Raw genomic sequence first — 22,382 nt, forward strand, 5'->3', positions numbered from 1 at the left:
GCAATCACTAAATCGTCTATTGACATCTCTTTTGACAACTGCCTAATCTCTTACAAGTTGTTGGTAAATGCTGCCTTATATCATCTTGGCACAGATTGTCAGGGAGCAAAACAAGCATATTTTTCAAAGTCTAGTTCAGGTGCCGTTTATCCCTGAAATTTCCTATGTAGATTTGTTCCTCTCGCTTAAATCACAACAAAAAAACCTGGAGAGACCTCACTGATGTTTCAAATCCAGAGATTTAATCTTGTGTAAATAATCAACTTTACAATGCTTCCACTTAATCCTGTACTTGACATTTAGACACCAACATTAATTTTAATGGTCATTTAGATACTTCCCTTCTTTCTTTTATTTTCAGTGCAAATATTGGAAATCACAGAATACAGATATGTGTTGAGGATGCTGAATGATCCAAAAGCGTTTTTGGATTTGAGCTACGGTCCATTTCAGATTGCCAAGTCCAATCAAGTTCCTGAATCAAATTTGAATTTCTAGCCACTTAAATTTGAAATTTTTCATGTCCAGGGTTTTGTTCTTAATAGTTGCATAATGCTTAATTCTCCCAGACACAGAGTAACCTATCCATTCTTCCCTAAATAACATTCCCCCCTTATCACCAGGTACCAGACAACTTTTTGTGTAAGCCTCTCTCATCAAATAATATAACCAGATTAGAAGTTGTTCCCAACCGTACTTTGATACTATACTGCACTATACTGTACTGTACTATCCTTATTTCTTCAATGTTTGAGACCTGAAGAGGGGGTTTACGTACCAGAAAATGACTCTCTTTTCTTCATTGTTTGAAACTAATATTACCTGTCCTCAACAAGTCTCATTTTAATTATATGTATACAGACCTAGCCCTGTACTTAAAGGAAAAAAAAAGTTTAGTATACGCCTTATTGTATTTGTCAGAAAGCCTGTCTTGCCTATTTGTCTGCGCTGATTTTAACATGTACTAAGATGTAAAAATCCTTGTAGCTTTTTCTTTTCAATAGAATTTTTGAAAAAATAGATTAAAAAAAAAATCCTATGGTATACTTAGAAAGACCAATTTACTCAGTGACAAAAGAGTCTGAAGACAAAAAGATATGCTCATAGTATTAGCTAATAATTTAATAACTCTGGCACATTGCACGTGATGTACCAGAAGCTGGTGGTAGAAAGGGTGCCTTTTCTCTATCTGATCTCAGAGAATCATGGAATCTGTTGGGTTGGAAGGGACCTGAAAGATTGTTTAGTTCCAACCCCCATGCCATGGGCAGGGACACCTCCCACTAGACCAGACTGCTCAAAGGCCCCATTCAACCTTGCCTTGAACCCCTCCAGAGAGGGGACATCCACAGCCTCCCTGGGCAACCTGTGCCATTGCTTCACCACACTCATCATGAAGAATTTCTTCCTAGCGTCTAATCTAAATCTTCCCCTCTCCAATTTAAAGCCTCTCCCCCTCATCCTATCACTACATGCTCCTCCCCAGCTTTCTTGTAGGCCCCCTTCAGGTACTGGAAGGCTGCTATAAGGTCTCACTGGAACCCTCTCTTCTTTAGGCTGAACAGCCCCAACTCCCCAACTCCCTCAGCCTCTCCTCCTATAGATGTGGTCCAGTCTTCTGATCATCTTCATGACCTTCCTCTGGACCTGTTCCAACAGTTCCATATCCTTCTTATGTTGGGGATTACAGAACTGGACGCAATACTCCACGTAGGTTCTCCCAAGAGTGGAGTAGAGGGGGAAAATCACCTCCCTTAAGATACAGGCCACGCTTTTTTTGATGCAGCCCAGGATACAGTTGGCCTTCTGGTCTGCAAGCATACATTGCTGGCTAACGTTGAGCATCTTATCAATCATCACTGTCAAGTCCTTGTCCTCAGGGTTGCTCTCAATCACATGATCCCCCAGCCTGTATTGAAACTGTTGATTGCCCCAACCCAGGTGCGGGACCTTGCACTTGTCTTTGTTGAACCTCACGAGGTTTTCACAAACCCACTTCTCCAGCCTGTCCAGGTCATTCAGGATGACATCCCACCCTTCCAGTGTGACAACTGCACCACTCAGTTCAGTGTCATCTGCAAACTTGCTGAGGGTGGACTTCATTTCGCTGTCTATATAATTGATGGAAATATTAAATAACACTGGTCCCACTGTGGTCCCCTAAGGGACACCACTTATCATGCTAATGTTTATGATTCTCTCAGCTCTTAGAGAAGCGCAAAAAGATACTGACACCATCATAGAGCCAGAACTTCTGATTCTTTCATGTTGGCAGAGCTATGTAACAACAGAGAAGCAATGGCAGGACTGCAGCCATATATGTAACCCCAGAGACTACCTGGAGACAGCAGTTCATTTGCTTCTACTGGTAGTCTACATTTTAATATAACAACCAGATTCAGTTTTAATTCAGACATGCTTACAGACATGGAAATGGCTGGAATCAAAAACAGAAATGTGTCTTCTGCCCCCTTGCAGTTAATCCGACAAGGGAGGGTGAGCCAACAAGGGAGGGTGCCCTCCTGGACCTGCTGTTTGTGAACAGAGAAGGCCTTGTGGGGGATTTGACAGTTGGAGGACGCCTGGGACAAAGCAATCATGAGATGATAGGGTTTTCAGTTCTAGGTGAGATGAAGAAGGGGATTAGGAAAACAGTCACATTAAACTTCCAGAGGGCAGACTTTGGACTCTTCAGAAGGCTGGTTAGCAAAGTCACATGGGAGACAGTCCTTAAGGGCAAGGGAGCCCACGAGAGCTGGGTGCTCTTCAAAAATGAAATCCTAGCAGCTCAGGAGCAAGCCATCCCCATGTTCCAGAAAAGGAGCCGGTGGGGATAGAAAACAGCTTGTTTGAGTAGGGAGATCTTGAGAGATATCAAAAAGAAGAGGAACGTCTAAGAGCTTTGGAAGAAGGGACAGGTGTCTTGGGTGGACTACAGGGAGGAAGTGAGATTGTGCAGGGAAAATATCAGGAGAGCTAAGGCCAATCAAATTGGCTAAGTCTGTGAAAGATAATAAAAAGTCTTTCGACAAATACATTAACAGGAAAAGGAGGACCAGGGAGAATATTCAGTCCCTATTGGATACAGAAGGAACAACAGTGACAGGGGATGAGGACACAGCTGAGGTACTTAATGCCTTCTTTGCCTCAGTCTTTAATAGTAAGGGAAGTTGTTCCCGCTGTGTGCAAACCCAGGAGTTAGAGGAGCAGAATGAGGCTCCCATGATCCAAGAGGAGGTGGTTAGAGTCTTACTTGCCCAGCTAGACACCCACAAGTCTTGGGATCCACCCAAGAGTATTGAAGGAGCTGGCAGATATCCTTTCCAAACCCTTTTCCATCATCTTCCAGCAGTCCTGGCTAACTGGGGAAGTCCCACTGGATTGGAGGCTGGCTAATGTTGTGCCCATCTACAAGAAGGGTTGCAGGGAGGATCCAGGGAACTACAGGCCTGTCAGTCTGACCTCAGTGCCAGGAAAAGTCATGGAATGGGTGATCTTGAGTGCTATCACGAAGCACATGCAAGAGAAGCGGGTGATCAGGCCCAGTCAAAATGGGTTTACAAAAGGCAGATCTTGCCAAACTAACCTGACAAATTTTATAGTGTCCTGATGATACAGTACACCGAAGAAGAACAGGATTGGTCAGGTTTTAGTAAGTGAAACCATTAATAAAAACCCTTTATAGGAAGCCAAAATTTGAATGAAGAATCTGGACTCATTCAAGTCAGCAGGGAAACTTTCCTTTTGTTTCTCTGTAGTTCAGTTTACATCACTTGGAGAAATACCCAAACAGAGCTCCAGCTTTCTTTGGTCTGTGGGACCACTGAGTGTAAAACCACATCACAGTACAATCTTATATGTTTTACGCAGAGAATTTCTTAAATGCAGAGAGTCAAATTTACAGTTACTTTAATCTAAGGTATTTTCAAACTTTGTTAGGAAATTTATCATGTGCTTGTCTGAACAGAATAAAAATAATTTAAAGAGCAGGAGAATTCTTCTTGTTTTTATAAAACTGGCTATGTATTTTTGCATTTAAAAAAACCCCAACTTTGAGGAAATATATGAAGGATAAAGGAAAATTTCTGTTCAGATGTCTGAGATGATGTGGATCTTTGTTTCCTGTAGGAGAGATTAAGACTTATTCTTATCTGGTCTGAAGCAGCCCTCCCATTTTCATTTGATAGGAAAAGCATTAGAAGCAAAATGGAGTACTCAGGAAAAACATAACCAATGGCCCATTTTACATTTCTGAATGCTGCCTAACCGTTTTTCTTTTTAATAACTAGATAATATTTTGACTTACTCAAAGTAAGTCAAGACTTTTGAGAAGTCAGAATATTTTATTGTCTGCATTAGAGTTTCACCAGGAAAAAAAAATCAAAGACAATAGATCTGAACTGCTTACCTTTTTTCTTTTCATATGTTCAATTCTTATTTTTTTTAAACCCTCTTGTAATTGAATAGAGAGAAATGTGTTTCCACATCTGACCTACAGCTGCTCAGATTAAAACCATAAACTCATGCTATTACTCAGGAACAGCAACTATCCTGCAAAATCTCTGTTGTTGTCACAGCATTTCATGTATCTTTCATTTTTCCATTTTAGTCCACTAATGATACAATTACAGGAAAAGATTTAACCTCTGTCAGGAGAATTTGCACCCAGTGTCTCCTTTTGCTTGCGTGAGGAGCTGACCTACACTGCACAAGAAGGAGGATGAGTTGTATGAGGAGGTCTTTTTTTCTGAATAAATGCTTTTCAGCAACCGATTGAAATTATGGCCCCATTGACTGTCTTGTGCAACTCTGTCTCCCTTCTTGCCTGAAACACTTATTGTCCGACTGGAAAATAAGTGTGCATCCTGGCAGTCCTGAGCCTGGAGCTGAGTCCTTTGGGATTGCAGGGGTAGAGGATAGATTTAGATCAGGTACCTGTTTCTTATTTCCAAATAATCACCATCATCATCTTGTTCAGTTTAGGTTTTTTGGAAGATAATATTTTAACTATATATTTTAATGTTTCTAAGTTATCTGAAAGCTTTAAAAGCAGTTATCTAGAATCTTTATATAAATTTGGTTAAAATGCAGCAAGCATACAATTCTAAGCTTGGTGAAGCCAGGAAATTGAATAACAGCAAAGTAAAAAGTATGCAGCGCAGAAAATATTCTCCTTCCAGCTTCGTGAATGTTTTGTTTGTTATACTGAAGACCAAGGGAAAAATCATATTTACATATTAGGAAGCATAATTTAGAAGCATTCATTTGACATCTGCTCTGCTAATTATCCCTATACTAAGTCTCTAAAGTGTCCTGTGTGAATGCAATAAGCTATGTATTGACCTTTCCTGATTTCCATAACTTGAGCAATTTACTTCCATGATTAAGCACTGGCAGTCTGTTTCTACAAACTGAAATGCATTTTGACTGCCTATGTCTGAATAAAACTTTGTAGGGAATTGCACATTTCAGCCTGTCAAAATAGATAGGATATTTCTGGGACATACAATTAGGCCAAAGGAAACAATTATATTATGTAAATCACTTCACCTGAAATTCTTTTAAAATGCAGCTGTGCTTTCTAATGCTAAGATTAACTAAATAAAAAATTTGAATGGGAATCCACCTTTAAGTAACAGTAATAGTAATAGTAATAGCAATAGCAGTAGCAGTAGCAGTAGCAGTAGCAGTAATAGTAACAGTAACAGTAACAGTAATAGTAATAGTAATAGTAATAGTAATAGTAATAGTAATAGTAATAGTAAGGTGTATTGCATGATTTTTCCAGTTACCTGTTACCTCTATGTGCTGTAATAGTAGTGTCAGATCAAATTCTGGTCAGGCTCTGTCTTTTGCACACTGCAGTGTTCAGGCATGATCAGTATCAAGAATATTAAATGGATGTAACAAAGAAATGGAAATGTCATTTTTGTATTTCAGATTTTGAATTCCTCCTTTCTCCTCCCTTCTTCTGATTTCAGTCATTTAACATTTCGGTTAAAGAAAAAGTCTCAACTTTTACAGACAGGGAAAAACAAAAGGTTAATTGTAACACCACTGATTTGCATCAGTATTCCTGTGCTAGCAGGCAGGCAAAATCAGAGACTATGCATAAGATTCCATATGAGCAGAAATGAATATTGTATTTAACAAATTGAATAACAGAGAAATCATTATGGACTTATCGTGAAATCATATAGAACACAGTCAATAGAAATAGAGACAAAATACATCTAGTTGAATATTAATCAATTGAGAATTTCATACCTGTAGGTGCTTTTTCATATGGAATTTTCATTTTACTAGGAATTAGACACTATACTTTCCCCTGGTACGACTGTATAATGTATTCTGGAATTCAGATTTGGATTTCCAGGAGGTTAATGCCTCTTCTATAAGGTTTTTCAGGGTTGAAAGGTCCTACCGTCTTGGCATTCTTATTGATGTTAACAGGCAGCCAAAGAGATATCATGTCAGTGTTTGGAAAAATTACTATTTTTTTATTGTCATGGATTGCACTAAATCAAATGGAGTGGTCAGTAAACTGGGTCGCATAAACCTACTCTTCTCTCAGGAGCTTCATAAGAAAAACATAATCTCCTTTCTCAGCTAAAACACTCCCTGCAGAAAACAAAATGTGGCACCTGGATAGGGACAGACAGTTCTCCACCAGCTACTGTTTAGAAAAGTTTTGTATGCCTGTAGGCAAGACAAGGGATAAAACAAGTTTATTGAGAAAATATCACTATGTGTAGCTTGGACAAAAATCAGTCAAGAGAAAGCCTAGAGAAAGTGAATACTGGTTAAAACAGACAGTGCACTGGAAAATGTTTTGATTCATCTGATGTTTCTGTGAATGAGTTTTTTACATCTTTGTGCTTATGCTTGGGAGCTTAAATTCCTTTATAGCTCAGTGACAGCAGCCTATATTTATCAAGAAATACAATCCAACTTCTCCAATGCACTTTTGGTCCTGAAACTGAAAACCATTGTGCTGACAGAGAAGAAACGTAAGTCTTTGGAGAAATCAGAGCTGCATCATCTTATCATTCCAAACTGGCTTGTACTTCTTTATGAAATGTAAACTTGTCTCATAATGTGGAGTGAATTCTGGCCTTTGCTAGCTAATAGTGGCTTCTGTATATAGGGTTAGCTGTGGTACATTCACATACTTATCACATTCTGTAAATAGTAGCAGTCAGGCACCATTAAGGGCAGCATAAATTGGATCAGCTCTGGTGAACAGGTTATTAAACCTGACCCTCTATCAGATCTGCAATCCCCAAGATCAATAAATATGTTGAGAAGGTAAATTTACAGAAAGATTCCTTTTGATAATCACATGTAAAGGAACAGAAACTGCTCAAACTCCTTACAGAATCAATATATGTCTGTCTCAAGATCAGCCATCTGATGTTTTAAAATCTTTAGATATAGCTTTATCCACAAACTATATCAATGATGCTGGAGGATTTATTTACACCAGCATGCCAGCGTTGAGATTTAAGGAGTGTTATAGGCAATATTAATATCTATGAGCTTGGTATTTCATATAGACTTCTAGATAACTCTAAATGTGAAAAAGCACACAATTTTTAAATGATCTATAAAATTTTTGGCACAGTGATTTTGCCATAGTCATTCTCCTCTCCTTCTTAATATCATAAATTTTAATACTCATGTAGGATCTTTCTTTAGATTTCATGAATACACTTTGTATTTGGACAATAAAAGCGTTCTGCAGGCTCAATCACAATAAACAAAATAGTATATGAAAAAAATTCCAGACACGGTAAGTCATAATGTAGCTGCATTAATTTGGTTAGCCTGATTAACAAGGATGTGCTTTGATGCGCTACAATGGGGAAGGCAGTCACCAGATTGGTACTGTGGGATAATCTGGCATCCATTAGAATTTGACAAAACAGCAGTTGTTGAAACTTTATACAAAGAACTTACAAAGCCTCTTATCTATCCTTTTTTTTTTTTTTTTTTTTTAATGAATACATTAATGGGAGAAACAGCCTGGCCACAGTACGGAAAAGTGAAATATAAAACACGTGGCTGAATGCATAGACAGAAAAGAATCTGCTCTTTTTATTGGGCTGAAACAACAGCAAGAAAGCCACCGATGACCTATGATGACAGCCCATGGGATTTCAGCAGTAGTAGGAGGTTAAATCCTGTGCTCTGATTAAGGTCCCAGAGAAGCATCTGCCTAGCCTGACACTCTAGCTTGCATGTTTTATCTTCTATTCTGGACTCCAGTATGCTCCTGGGCCTGTTAAGTACTTGCTGCTTTTAAACCCTGAAGATACTGCCTGTGGAAAGCAATCTGATGATCTAGATCAGCCTTCAGACTCACTGTGTACTTTCAGGAAACTGGGGATGAAAAGTTCTGAGAAGTTTTTCATTGCTATGCCTATTTTGGTACTTAAATTGGATAGTGTGATTTCAATATTGAATTCTTAATTGTTCCCAGAACAAGCGTGGGAAATTCCTCTGCTCATTCTTTGAGTCTCTATAGGCTCTGATTTACAGGAACTAAAAATAGAAGACAGAATAGTATGAAGTTTCTAATTTTCTTTCTAGAAAACAGAAAGAAACAGAAATGATGAAGAGAGAAGAATAAACTAGTACAAATAAATTTTGAGAGTTAAAATTTGATATTTTTTCTCAGATGTTACAAGCCCATGCTTAGATAAAGCTGAGGATACCCTAAGGTATGTAAAAACAATGACCTGAAATCCTTGTATTTCTTTTTGCTTGTAAGCTATTTTTAATCTTTAGAAATACATTTGTCCCAAATGTTTTAGAGAGCAGTTTATAGCCTGTACTGTAAACACCCTCACATGCTATACATCTAGGGTGGCCTTTTAGCACAGGAAAATGTTGAATACCACAACAAGCATTGTAATTCAGTGATATAAACCTAGGCCTCTTTTATTTTACCCAGATGTCTCAAAATGTCTCCTTTCCTCCTTTCTGTTTTTGTCAAATAACTTCAGATTACTATTGTCATCTCTGGCATTATTTGTGTATAGCAAAGGGATCTGAGTATGCAAGGCTGCAAATATATACCCATACACTTGTCTGTGCGTAATTGCCCATACACTTGAAGTAAAAAAATTGCTGAAATGTAACTGTTTGACATACAGTAGTTTTACTTGTTTTCTTTTTCATTGTTGTGTTGGTCTTGTATGCAATAGGAAACTATTCATATGTTTGCTTGGGAAAGAAGCAGATCAGATCTTGAGATCTCTGCTGCTTTGCAAGTGATATGGCAGTAAAACATCACACAGACTGTTCTTTCATATTAGAACCAGATCATACTGTCATCACAACCAAAGCCTGTCCAACTAAGGTGAATTTTTCGTTGTCAGATGTGAACTGTAGCTTCACCTCTGGCCTTTAACTGTCATATCTGACTGAAACAGGTGTACAAGTCTTTCTTTCAGCACTTTTATAATATAGAATCTTAATACATACTTTCAACCAGAAACCCCAAACGTCATTTGTAGGAATGTCAAGAGTGAGAAGTATATTTGTTTGTTTCTGTGATGTTCCAAAGATGAGATCAGCTACCTGCTGCAGTTAAGATGATTTTTTTCCTTTTTTTTTTCGTACAATATAGAGATAAAAGTTACTTTGGTTTCATTTCTTGCCTTTAGTAAAAAAAAAAAATATATTTTTGACAGGATATTAAATCAGCATGAAACGTGAACACTGTCAGTGTGTAGAACATACAAGGAAAATCTGTATAATCTTATTAGCTGAGGGTGATACAAATCCTTGGATTTAGCAATAGATTAAGGGAATATATATAAAAGAAATACACTTTGTGCATCAATGGGCACAGAACCAGATCATAATGTGGCCACCATGACAGTAAACTCCATCTCTGAATATTTCTGGTTTGGTTTTACTCTGACATCTTGCTCTGCTGCTGAGGTAACTGAGAACTCAATACTGTGCTAATCCTCTAAAGCCGACAGAGTACAGGCACAGACTGGCCACAGGCTTCAGCAGACTGAAAATACTCATCTTTGGAGACACATGCTAAAATAGTCTCTTCTGAGTTCTCTATTTTCCAAGCTAAATTACCAAAACAATCAGGACCAAAACAACGTTGGGATAGGCTTCCATGACTAGTAATAAATCAGGAGAAGAATTTTTTCACCCATGTTGAACTTAAGATTATGAGTCTGATTATTGTCTTGTCAAAGCCTTCACTGACTTTCAGAGGACCAAAAGAGCAGTTAAGATCCTTTTACTGACCTGGTCCTTAGAGCAAATTTTTCAATGAAGACAGTAAAATAAATTTTCACAATTTATTTCTAAAAAGTCTGTAGTAATGCCTTCTAATACTGGAAACACATACAGAGTTTTCTCTGTCTCTTCTTTGGCTTTTGCATCTTTTTCTAGCTTTATGTCAGTTTTAGTACTTTAAACTAGTTTAGTAAAAGTGCCAAAATCAGTAATTAATTCCTGACAGAAGGCCCAGTACTGCTTACCTGCAATTTGGTTGTAGTCAAAGAAAGTGACAGTAGCTCCTCCTTTTGACTGCAGAAGAAGCAGACTTTTCCCTTCTAATCTCAAAGTGTGTACTACATGTTTGGGAAAAAATGTATTTGATGGTATGTATAGCATTCTATATGCAAGAATTAAACTGTAAATTATGTGGAAGCTGCATTCATTGTCAAAATGTCAAAACAAGTAATTCTAATCTCATGCAGGTTTTCAGTTCTTTTTTCTTGTTTGTTTGTTCTTGTTCATTTTATATTTTGCCTGGACAAAAGATTATTGTAAAGGAAAGAATGCTTCCAATGACAGATAATTAGAGCACAGAGGAGCCAAATAAATTATGCGGTGAGTATGGGTTTCACATCTTATAGCAATAACCACCTAAATATCTTCTATCTTCAATAGTCATCTTCAGAGGGCAATTCATTTAATTTTAGGAAGGGATGAATCAGTCGCTAAAGGTACCTTCTTTCTGTTCAGTACAGAGAGGTTTGGCAGTTATCTTTTGGATAGATAAAAAGAGGTGATTGTGAGATACACTATCAGTCTTTAACAAGGCTGGGAACAGAATCTAGGAGTCCTGATAGTATAGTGTCTGCATAAGCTGCCAGACAATTCTTCCTGTCTACAATGTAGTATCTATTTTATTTTTCATGAACTTCATATATTTTATTCTATTTAACTGATGATTTCTCTCCTGGACACTTCAGAAGGCTAGTTCTTGTGATTTAGTAGTTAGAGTATTGAATTAACTTAGAAAAAATATATGAAGGTAGAAGCGATTCATGCTTCATAGATCAGTGCTATCTGAAAACCTTCAGTTGTCCCTCCGGAAAGCTAAAATGTTTCAGTTTTCTTTCTTACTAAAGTAAATTTGTGACTGACTAAGGAATAGCCATTATGTAAATGAGTCACCATTTTTCACTTCTGGTGAAATAATTAATAGCAAGGAATAGGATTGTAATACCAATAACAATGTGAGCTCATCTGTCCTTCACAAGACCTACCTGTATCTAAGCAATGCTCTGAGACACAAGATATGATATTTTGATTTTTGCAAGATTTCATTTTCATGCCAGATCTATCACCAATGGCTCCTACCTCATTAATGATTTATTTAGTTCAGTTTCAATCTATATACAGATTGTGTTCCAGATTTGATTTTGATACAGTATTCATTAGAACTATAATATACTTGATGAGTTTGAAAATTTTTATGCTTAGTTGACTAGACCACTTTTCAGAAACTAATTAGTTGCACATACATAAATTTTTATTTTGGCACTCCATGCTGTTTATTATTTTGACATTTTTGCTGAAAAATCCTGCTATTACAATCTCTTCTACAGCATTTCAGCTTTCTTGATACTAATATGTAACTTTTCCCTGCTTCTTTTATCTTCATTTTTCATGACTGATCCTTGCTGAGCGTCAATAAGTTAAACTTGCCTATGGTGATCCTGACAGCAAGAATGACATCCATCAGGTTTATTGGAGAAAGGAAGTTCAACAGTTGTTTCTTAGCAATTCCTGGAAGCTTGTTCATATATTGTATACTTCGGAAATTTGTAAATAAATATTCTTAATAGAATCAATATCTCCCTTGTGTCATCCTTCCAGGGCTTTTAACCAGATATATGTGAAAATATGTAATTACTTGAGCTTTCCCAGCACACCATAGTACCCATGTTTACCTGTCATTTATCCCTGTCTTCTTCTCCCCTTTCCCAGTCAGGCAAATAAACTAGTCTTTTAAAATGCAAATATTGATATTTAAAATAATATATTCTTTTGTACAAGATAAACATGAAGCTTGAAAGGAAAATGCAATTTGCATCTTTGGAAACATTCTCTGTAGGAACCTGTTGTTGTGGTATGCCAGGGTTGCATGGAGAAACAGTGATGGGAGCAAGAATGTGGCAAAGATACTCCTTTTATTTCCAACTGTCACTTCCTGGACTGATGCAGATAAGTAACACCTAGGTTCAGCTGAGTGTGTTTACAGTCAGTGTTACTAAACTCTGTGTTCCTTCTCTGAGCCACATGCATCTGACATTTTTATTTAGTGGTGAAGTAAATGTCATAGGTAAAATTTGCAAAGTACTTTGAGATCTTTTTAAAGCAAGAACACCTTAAACATGTAAGACATTTTGTTTCAGTCTGCACACTGATCAGTGCTTTAATGAGGTTACTTGTTTGAAGATTTTCCTTCATTTTGTCCAGCCTCTTTGTCAAAATAAATTTTGAGTTGTGTGACAGGACCTCAAGTTAGCAAGAGATCTGAAGTGAATGTTTGTTTTTTAATATGAGAACACTGGAAACAACAGACAGTTTCAATCTCTAAACTTACATTTTGACCGAACACAAACAAATGAACTAGAACATGGTGATTCTTAGAAGAAGGCTGAATTTCTTCCCTGCTGGCTCATTTTCCTGCACACAGGGATGGCTTGCTTTTGTGCCATCAGGAATTTCTTCTTAAAGAGCATCCAGGCCTCATGAACTCCCTTGCCCTTAAAGACTGTCTCCCATGGAACCTGATTGAGCAGCCTTGTGAAAAGACCAAAGTCTGCCCTCAGGAAGTCCAAGGCGTCCATTCTACTGACCACTCACCTTGCTTCTAGAACTGAGAATTGTGATCGCTTTGACATCTTATGATCGCTTTGACATCCTTCAACAGTCACATCTCCCACAAGTCCTTCTTAGTTAACAAACAGCAGGTCCAATGGGACACCTTCTCTAGTCAGCTCACTCACCAGTTGCGTCAGGAAGTTGTCTTTCACGCACTCCAGAAACCTCCTAGACTGTTTCCTCTCTGCTGTATTATACTTCCAGTAGACATCTGGTAAGTTGAAGTCTCCCACAAGGACAAGGGCTGGTGATCATGAGACTTCTCCCAGTTGCTTATAGAATAACTCATCAGCCTCCTCATCCTGGCTGTGTAGTCTGTAGCAGACTCCCACAATGATATCTGCCATGTAAGGTGAACCTCTGATTTTCACCCTGTCATCACCGTCAATGAGTTCGAGGTTATCAAAATTCTCTCTAACACGGAGGGCTACCCCACCACCTCTCCTTCCTCATCTATCCCTCCTGAAGAGTGTGTAGCCTTCCATAAAAGTTATGTTAGTCATCCCACTGTGTTTTTGTGACAGCAATTATATCACAGTCTTCCTCCCTTACAACAACTTCTAGCTCCGCTTGCTTGTTGCCCATGCTGCATGCATTGACATAGGTGCACTTCAGTTGGGCTGTTGATCAAACCATACTCCTAAGGGGAACGGTCTTAATTCCTAAGCAACTACTCACTTAATTGTATAACCCTTCCATGGAGCCATGTGAAGTGCTGTTCCTCACTTTCAGTGAGGTGGCTGACCAAGAGTCCTTGCCAGCACACCATCCCTCAGAAACTGGAGTGCCAAAGGTTCCTAGTCACACTGAGCCTTCTCTTTCCACTCCACTTGTCAGCCCCACCTGGTCATTTATCCCTAAGAGGGAAGCAATCCCAGGGGAAACCTTATGGAATGTACAGCAGCCCAAGACAGGATAAACTCTTCTCTGCAACCTGAAAAGAAAACCATGCTGCAAACACACAGCAGGCTGAGAACAAAAGAGCAAAACAGATAATACCCTTCAATTTCCAGTGATTTCAGGTCAAGTTCTGAAATTCACTTTTTTTTGACAGCGGATATGGATTTGTCTTGATATGGATATTCAGCATTGATATATAGCAAAACTCGGCAATAAATAATAATTTTGATCAGGAAAAAATGCTGTCTTTATATGATCTTTAGTATTAATCTTTCTGTGATATTGATGCTAGAGTGACATGAGGGTCATACATTTTATTTGACTGTATTATGATGCATGTGTTACTAAGACTGTGAATGACATAAACTTCCCAACCACATAATGAAGCAGAGCTTACAAGGTTTATGACCAAAGATTCATATTGTGTCTAGACCAAATATAGTAATAAAAAACCACAGAGAATAGAAATTAGCCTGAATGGAGTTCAATTTGCAGTAAGCACGAATTAAATTGGGACAAATCACTACAGTTAAAAATGTTGAAGGAAAGAGCATAAAGTGCAGTCTTCAGTTACTTTTACTGCAGTCTGTAGCTGAAGTTATTACAGCTGAAGTCCACTTTACAGTAGGAAAATGAACCACAGCTGTTGATGTCTTTGGTGTAAATAAATAAGGAAAACAAAATGACTGAAATGGTAATGCGGGCTTGTATTGCCTGCCAGAGGCAAGGAAGGAGTTCTTTTGCTATCCAGGATATGCAACTGAGCTCTGGATTTGTTTAAGGCACTAGAAACTGAACACAGTTACTGATAAGCTGAAATGAAAAATGCTGATACTCTTTTCAGTATTATCTGCTGATTGCCTGACTGGTGCATTTCATTTACATGTTTAGGGTTAACATATCACTTTCTCCAAGGTCACGCTGGTTGGCATGATTCAGGCAATTTGGTTTTCTGCAGTGTTGTTGGTTTCCTAAAGCCACTTGCGAATTAGACTCAGGACTGCTTTTGTGTAGGAATACATGCAATCTTTGTATTTTCTCCTCATGGCATGGGTGTGGCTTTTGAAATTTTATTATTCTACATTTTGCTATAGGAAGGGTAGAAGTGTGTTCAGGGGTAATGGACAACAGATACTTGCAAACCCCTCAAGACTGATTTCTTTTTAGATGGTGCTTGCTTCAATACTTTCACCCTACCTGGCATTTTTACATACTTAGCGTTCATCCCATTTTATAGTGATTGGCAATTTCTTCTGTGAATGAAGAGCTACTTCGGAGTCATCAAGCTTTGGGTGGGGTTAATTTCAAAGGGTGATTGATCTTCACTAAGCTACCGTGTTTCCCCGATATGTATGACGTATTGATGACTTCAAAACTAAATGATATGAAACCTGTTCATGTAAGAGGAGCAGCTAATTTCCATGTTTTAAACTCTAAGACTTGTAAGCACTTTCCTCAAGGCTTGACAAATGTAATTCTCAGTCCTTTTATGAGCCTGTCTCTTTAGTGTTCATATTGTCTCTTAGTCTGCACTTTCACAACTTTTGAAATATTATTAATTGAAATACAAATAAGAATTTTCAACAGCAGAAGAATCATTGATATTTTAAATTATTCAGAATAACTTGTTTTCATTTCAGTTGGAATTATGCACTTCAGGGACATGAAAAATCAGACCCCAAGCTTAAGTAAATCCCATTAGTAAGCCTCTGTAGATCTGTACATTTCTCTATTTGCAGTACCCAAGCCAGACGTGAGTAAGTTGGCGCATGTACATGTTTGCAGAGAGAGGCTGAGTCCCGTCAATAGAAGATTTGCTTTATTTTGCCAGAGTTAGATAGCACCACCAACTCTGTGCTCTCTAATATAGCTCAGTACCAGAGCTAGGCTGTCTGATGGTGTAGGATCCAGCCTGTAGGATCCAGTCTGCAGTGTGTACGTGCTTTAATTTTTCAATAGGATGTGTATTTTTTGGGAAGGTTTCAAAGTGCACTCTAAACAGTTTCCAAACCTCAACTTCTTCCTCAGACAACGTTTTTGTTCTGATGTGTTACTGCATTTAGTGGCAGTTTATTATTGTTTCTAAAGGAATTTGTGAATAGTCAATACTCCCTCATCTGTTAATTTTGATTATTCAAAAAAAAGTGCCTTTGAACCTCAGTTTGGTATTATCACTGAATTATGCAACCAATTGTTACAAAGCTTATTCTTGTTACAGCACATGCATTTAATGGGGCAGAGTCAAGACACATGAAACTAACGTGCATAAGAAGATCATGTGCTTAAGCAGGTTGCACTTGCAATGAGTAGAGTCCCTGCTATATTCACCACAGGTAGCAATGAGTTTCATCACTTAGAAAAAGCCAAGTCTTTCAAGCATGGAGATAGGCAACGAGGTCTTTTACAAATAGCATTCTTGACTGCCTTCCTACACCTAGTTCAGTGCAAAGGAAGAAGGAAACGACCTTTCTTCTCAATAAGTAATAGTATGAGAAGTTTGTACTTAAGAAGATCATGTCTAAATGCCTGATAAGAACACTTTCCTTTGGGGGTTAGTGATGTTTTTTCAGGGAGCATGGGGATGAAAAGGAAAGAAATTTGGTCGTATTTAGACCATCAGACGCACACATTCCCTCCCCCAATCAATTGAATGTAAGTCAGAGTCATCATCTGAGCATTTAAGCAGAACTACCTCTGCTCACTAAATAATTTAGATATGCGTTAGTCAGAGTGGTACTGAAATCATCCATCAAAAGAGTACAGCATGCAGTGCTCACTATGCCAGCTTGAACCTGCCAGTCATGTTTTCTTACCTCCTTTAAGAAAGTGCTGGGACTTTCACTGACTGATATTTCTGAGCCAAATTGTCATCTGGTAGAAATCATAATAGCTTAATTAAAGTCACTGGCACAGTACCAAGCTGCTTCAGTTGAAAATGGTCTCATAGCCTGGAGTGTTTAAAGTCCCAGACTGTAACTGTCCTTCGCACACAATGGTGAGAATTGGAAGAAAAGTCTGCTGAATGTTCTTTACTTTTAAACCTTAACTAAGACCAGTCACTAGCTATTCCTTGTGGATGATAGCTGGAAATATCAAAAACCTGCTGAAATGAGTTAACTGATTTCAGGCTCTGACTGCATGTTTATTTAAATTTTGGTGATGCTGATGAGAAGTTATTTGAGATGCTCCTGCTCTGTGGTTATTCTAATAAAAGCAGAGTGCTGGAACATAAACAATGTCTTATAGCTCATAGCTCCTTCTAATTTTTTTAACCCTGATTTTCCCATGTCTTACTTCCCCAATGATCGTGTATTATAAGCCAAATAAAGATTCTCAGCTGCTTTTCACACACATTTATAGATATGAACACTATATTTAATACATATACATTTATTTACATATTTGTTTGAGTATTTGATAAACATTCTATATAATAAATTTTCAGTAGCTGTGAATGTGCCAAGAGTATGGATGAGTATCTTCCTACCATGACTATGAGTTGGAAATATGGCCCTTGCCTGTATTAGGGTAAGTGTCATGAGATCCCCTGGAAATGAGCTCCAGAAGATCGACACAGCTATTTTTACGTTGTATTTCACAGCATAAGACAGTTTTAATCTCTAAATCTGAAGTATTCAAATGGCACTGGGCTTCTCATTTTATATTAAAATGCTAATAATCCTTTTTCCATGCAGCAGTGACATGCCATCCTTCATCACAGTGTGCATCACAGTCATAAAGGGGACACAATAACTAGTTAAGAAAATTTGTAAAAGGAAACTGGCATCACAAAATAAACACATTTAGTGAAGTGAGAGTAGTGTTGACATGAAAGATCTCATCAACTGCAAGACTAGGTATAGAGAACCAGATTTCATCTGTGGTGTCACCTGCCAATGACCTGTGATTCCAGCTGGAGACACAGTAAGCAGAATTCACCATGTGCTCAGTAGTCAAACTGCTGGCACTGTATTGTCAAAAATACCATCTGAAACCTGACAAGTGAGAACATAAGGAGAGGCATGCCTGTGTGAATTATACTGAAACTCACTGAGGTCTCACCTGAAAGGTGTTGAAACTTCTACCATTATGCATAGACTGACAGAGTTTCACCTTCCTGCACTGGAATTGAGTCTGGTCTGGACACCAAGTTACTGTGGTGTAACTGTAGCTGATGGTCAGTATCAGATGTGCCTTGTATCCTCAAGTGCCTTTCAGCCCACCTGACCTGCAGGTATATGTCTGCCTGTGGACATTTTTGGACATACTAAAGTACAAGCCATGGCTGGGCAAGGGATAGAGGCCAAACAAACAAACCAACCAGCTCTTTTTTGATATAGTGAATGTAACTTAATTAAAAAGATAATTGTTATTTTCCAGGAAAGAATATAAAACTCCAGGAGTTTGTGACAAAAAATTTCACCTGACAGTCATAACTAAATGAAGAAATAAAATTAAAAAAAAAACAAAAAACCCACGAGTATTTTAGAAGAGTTATGCTTCTGTTGAAACCACTGTTCAGCTGTGAATCCGACACTATCAGCTGTCCCCTGCCTGACTTTTGATACAAGAGGAAATAAAGCATGTTTTTAATACTCTAGGAGTGAAAGCAAATACTACTGAAATGCAGCAGAATACAAATGTTGAACTTTGCTAATATTCACATACATGAAAATTAGCTTATAAGGGAATTTATTCACCATAGTTTCTGAAGAATGAACAAATATGAGAATCTACACAATAAAAAATAATCTGAATTCAACAAATGTCTTATTGAATTTGAGTTCTCACATCACTATAGCTTGCTATAGCCTCATTTTTCATTTATACTGTGGATGTTTTAGAAGTCCTTCTGGGATCTGCTGTAGAGAGTATGGAATATCCAGATCTAGTATGAGTGCAAAGGTTTTCCCTGAGGCTAGGTTATCTGGGATTCGCTTTCTGCTGACATACTAATCTCTCTAAGCCTGTAACCAAAGTGATATGATACTCGGCTAAGATTAAATTATCAAGCATTATCTTCATCTTTAAGGTTCCTCTCTCTGAAAGGCTCTGTATTTTCTCTAGAAGTCTATGTCAGCTGTAAATGAACAAATCATATTCTGTTATTTTTCATGTGACAGAATTCAGTGCAAGGCTGTTATCTGACCTACAATAATTTTTCCATCATCTAAAATAGTAATTTCCTCTCACCTTAAACCTTTGGTAGAGTTAAAATCTCAGGTTCTCACCCAGGAGTAAACAACATGAAATTATCTCAGAATTACTGTGGGGCAGAATTATGTTGTTAGCAGCAGTTGGATGGCCTTTCACTGAGGGGCAAGACTCCATAAATCACCTTGTATTATTGCAAGATAAGAGGGTGCACTTCAGCAGTAAGATTAACAAGCTTTTGTGTACAGTAAATGCAAGGTACATTCAGGTAGCTTTGCTTGTAGACCGTGTACTGTGGTTTTATAACAGGGGAAGAATCAGCAGCTGAAAAAAATAGCATCTTCCAAACCTCTGAAAACTAAACAACTAAGACCATAAGACATTGTAACTAGCCTGGGTGGGCATTTATTGAAAGGCTAAATCTATTCTCAAAAGCGCTATCAACATTTAGTTGACCATACGTAATTTGAGCCACTGAAACTTATTTGAATAATATTTTTACAGTATATGGAGATACTACTGTGATGGGGGGAAGAATACTCCTTTGAAATAGCTAACCTCACTATGAACAGGGTTTTTTTGTTCATGTTTATTTTAGGCATTTTTTTTTTAGGTACCATTGTATCTATATTTTCCTATACTAACGCTGTGAATTTTTGAGATTTCAGATTCAGAAAGCTGGGTAAATCTAAGTCCCACAGGCTTTGTAACCAAGATAACACACAACTGCTCTGCTACCAACATTTCTTTATAGACTTTTGTACATTAATTTGTTGCCAGGCATTTGTTACACTGGCAATAGGTTTTTAATGCTACGAAATTTTCCAGTACAGGTTTAAATAATGAGCATCTTTAGTAAATTCTAGATCCTGTAGCTTGCCTTACGCTAACTTTCTGGCTGGTGTGTCCTGTTCTGCCCAACTCCTGATTTTGCATCTCAAGCCCTTGACTGCTCACTGTCTTGCTGTTTTGTTATTGCCAGGTCCCAGCCTTTTGCTTCCAGAATCTTATTCCTACTTCTTAATTATCCTTCTGGTTTTTGGTTTTTGGTTTTCAATTTTTTCTTTCTGAGCTTGGTCCCTTGTTATCTCACAAATCCATTCCTTTTACAAGACAGTGAGCTGGGAATGATACAGATTTCTTGCACATTATATGTGTGTGCAGAAGGAGAGATAGCTAGATGTCTGATCACACACAGTAGTTCCAAGCATGGTGAAGTTCATACATTTTCAGTGTATTGAGCAAGGACTGTCTATTTACAGAAGAGATTACATCTAAATTGTTCTTTGCACACATGGCTCTGCTTTGCCCACCCATCCCTCAATGCCTTTCCTCAGCATACTTAAAATGTTTTAGCAATCAGTAAGAACCTCAGAAATGTTCACAAGATGACACTCAGGACACAGTATTAACGGAGTGGTGAAATAAAAGATTAGAAAAGGCTAACCATATTTTTGCTGCTGCTGGTTCTTATAAATCTGATCTTTTCTTGTATCTAGGAGAACAAACTTTTGAAGAACACGATTCCTGCTGCTCTGTGGTAAAACGCTGCCCCCCCCATCCAACAAACCCAAACACTTCAAGCAACTGTCCAAAAAAAATCAAGTATAGGCATTAGTTTATTTCAGAATTCCAGACTTTTTGAAAAACTACAGCTGTTTGAATAAGAAGCAAGATATTTTCCTATAGATTTTTCTTTCTTATCTATGACTAGCTGTTCACTGACATCTTTGTCTTGTGCAGAACCATGAGAAGTTTGCGCACGCAGCACAAGATGCCCGGGTGCCAGAAAACTGCAGCCCAATGTATTATTTTTTTTATAGTAAGCTCCCTTAAGAGCACAACCTTATACTTAGATCTGAGTGCATAGGTGTTTTGCAATCCTATAAGTGGGGTAAAGACATTAACAGTATATTATGTTATCAGCTGGTAATAGAAGCAAACAAACAAGCTCAGTGATATTTGTACTTTTCTGCAGTTTTCCTTCAATGACGTTGGCAGAGTCTTTGTGGAATTTTAAAAAGAATTTACTGTGAAGAGCTCATCTTCTTTGGAAAAAACAGATTTTAAAGCTACTTTAAAGGTAGTATGATTATTGATATGCTACAGCCTGCAGTGAAATACCGAAGAGACCTACGGGCACACCTGTTCACTTCAAGGCTCTAGCTGGTCATATTAAACGCTTTAAAACTTTTCACTTGGCTACTTTTCTCTTTCTGTCCTGTTCTTTTTCCTTGTAGTGAAGATGTTTGAAAGATCTCAGTCTTGTTCTAAAACAAGAAAGAAATAAATATATTATTTTTATTTTTTTTAATTGAGGTTTGTGTTTACAGAAGGCTAAAAGAACCTCTAGATGGCCTAAGATTGTCTTTCAAGGATGTTGTGTATAGGATCTGATGTGAGATATCAATATTATTTCTTTCCAATTCTATGAAGCCTTAAAGCATGGTGGATCAAGTCCTCAACGTCACAAGCACAGTGCAAGCACACACTACAGAGTTTACTGAAACTGATTTTGCACAAGTTCAATATATACTTGATTTAAATAAATGCTAACAGCTTAACATGTGGCTCAGTTAATGCAAATCTTTACCATATAAGAGTATGAATGGCTTAACAAATTTTAAATATCAACTTTTCTTGTTTCTTTGAATTTGAAATTAATCACTAGATAGAAAGGTATTTCTAGTTGTGCTTTTTATCCGTCTACTGCATTTTAAGTTAAAACAAGGATGTCTGTGAAACACACAACCCAAATTTTAATTGAAAACCTATGTACAATATACGGCATACTAACTTATTGCCAAGCTTATGTTTATATTCCTTCAAATAATTCTGCCAGGCAAAAACTTGCATTGCTGTTTTAAAAGCCCTAGCTTGTGGTTTTTTAATTATTCTTCCGAGTGTATTAGAAAAACCACAATAACCTTCCCTGGCTTCATGGTTGTAAAATAACTGGATTTATATTGCAGGATGACCTATTTTACTTCGGTAATAGCTTTAATGACTTCTGGAAAAATATTACCATGTTTCACTTGAATTGAAATATTTCTGGATGTGGAACACAAGAACTGTGATATACTCCACTGATATTTAAAAGGGAAAAAAGGCTTTTAGTATCAGGAAGCCAAGTAATAAGGCTACTTTGTTCTTTGATACACTGACAATTAATA

The sequence above is a fragment of the Cuculus canorus genome, chromosome 5 (assembly GCF_017976375.1).
Source record: "Cuculus canorus isolate bCucCan1 chromosome 5, bCucCan1.pri, whole genome shotgun sequence".
Lineage (NCBI taxonomy): Eukaryota > Metazoa > Chordata > Aves > Cuculiformes > Cuculidae > Cuculus > Cuculus canorus.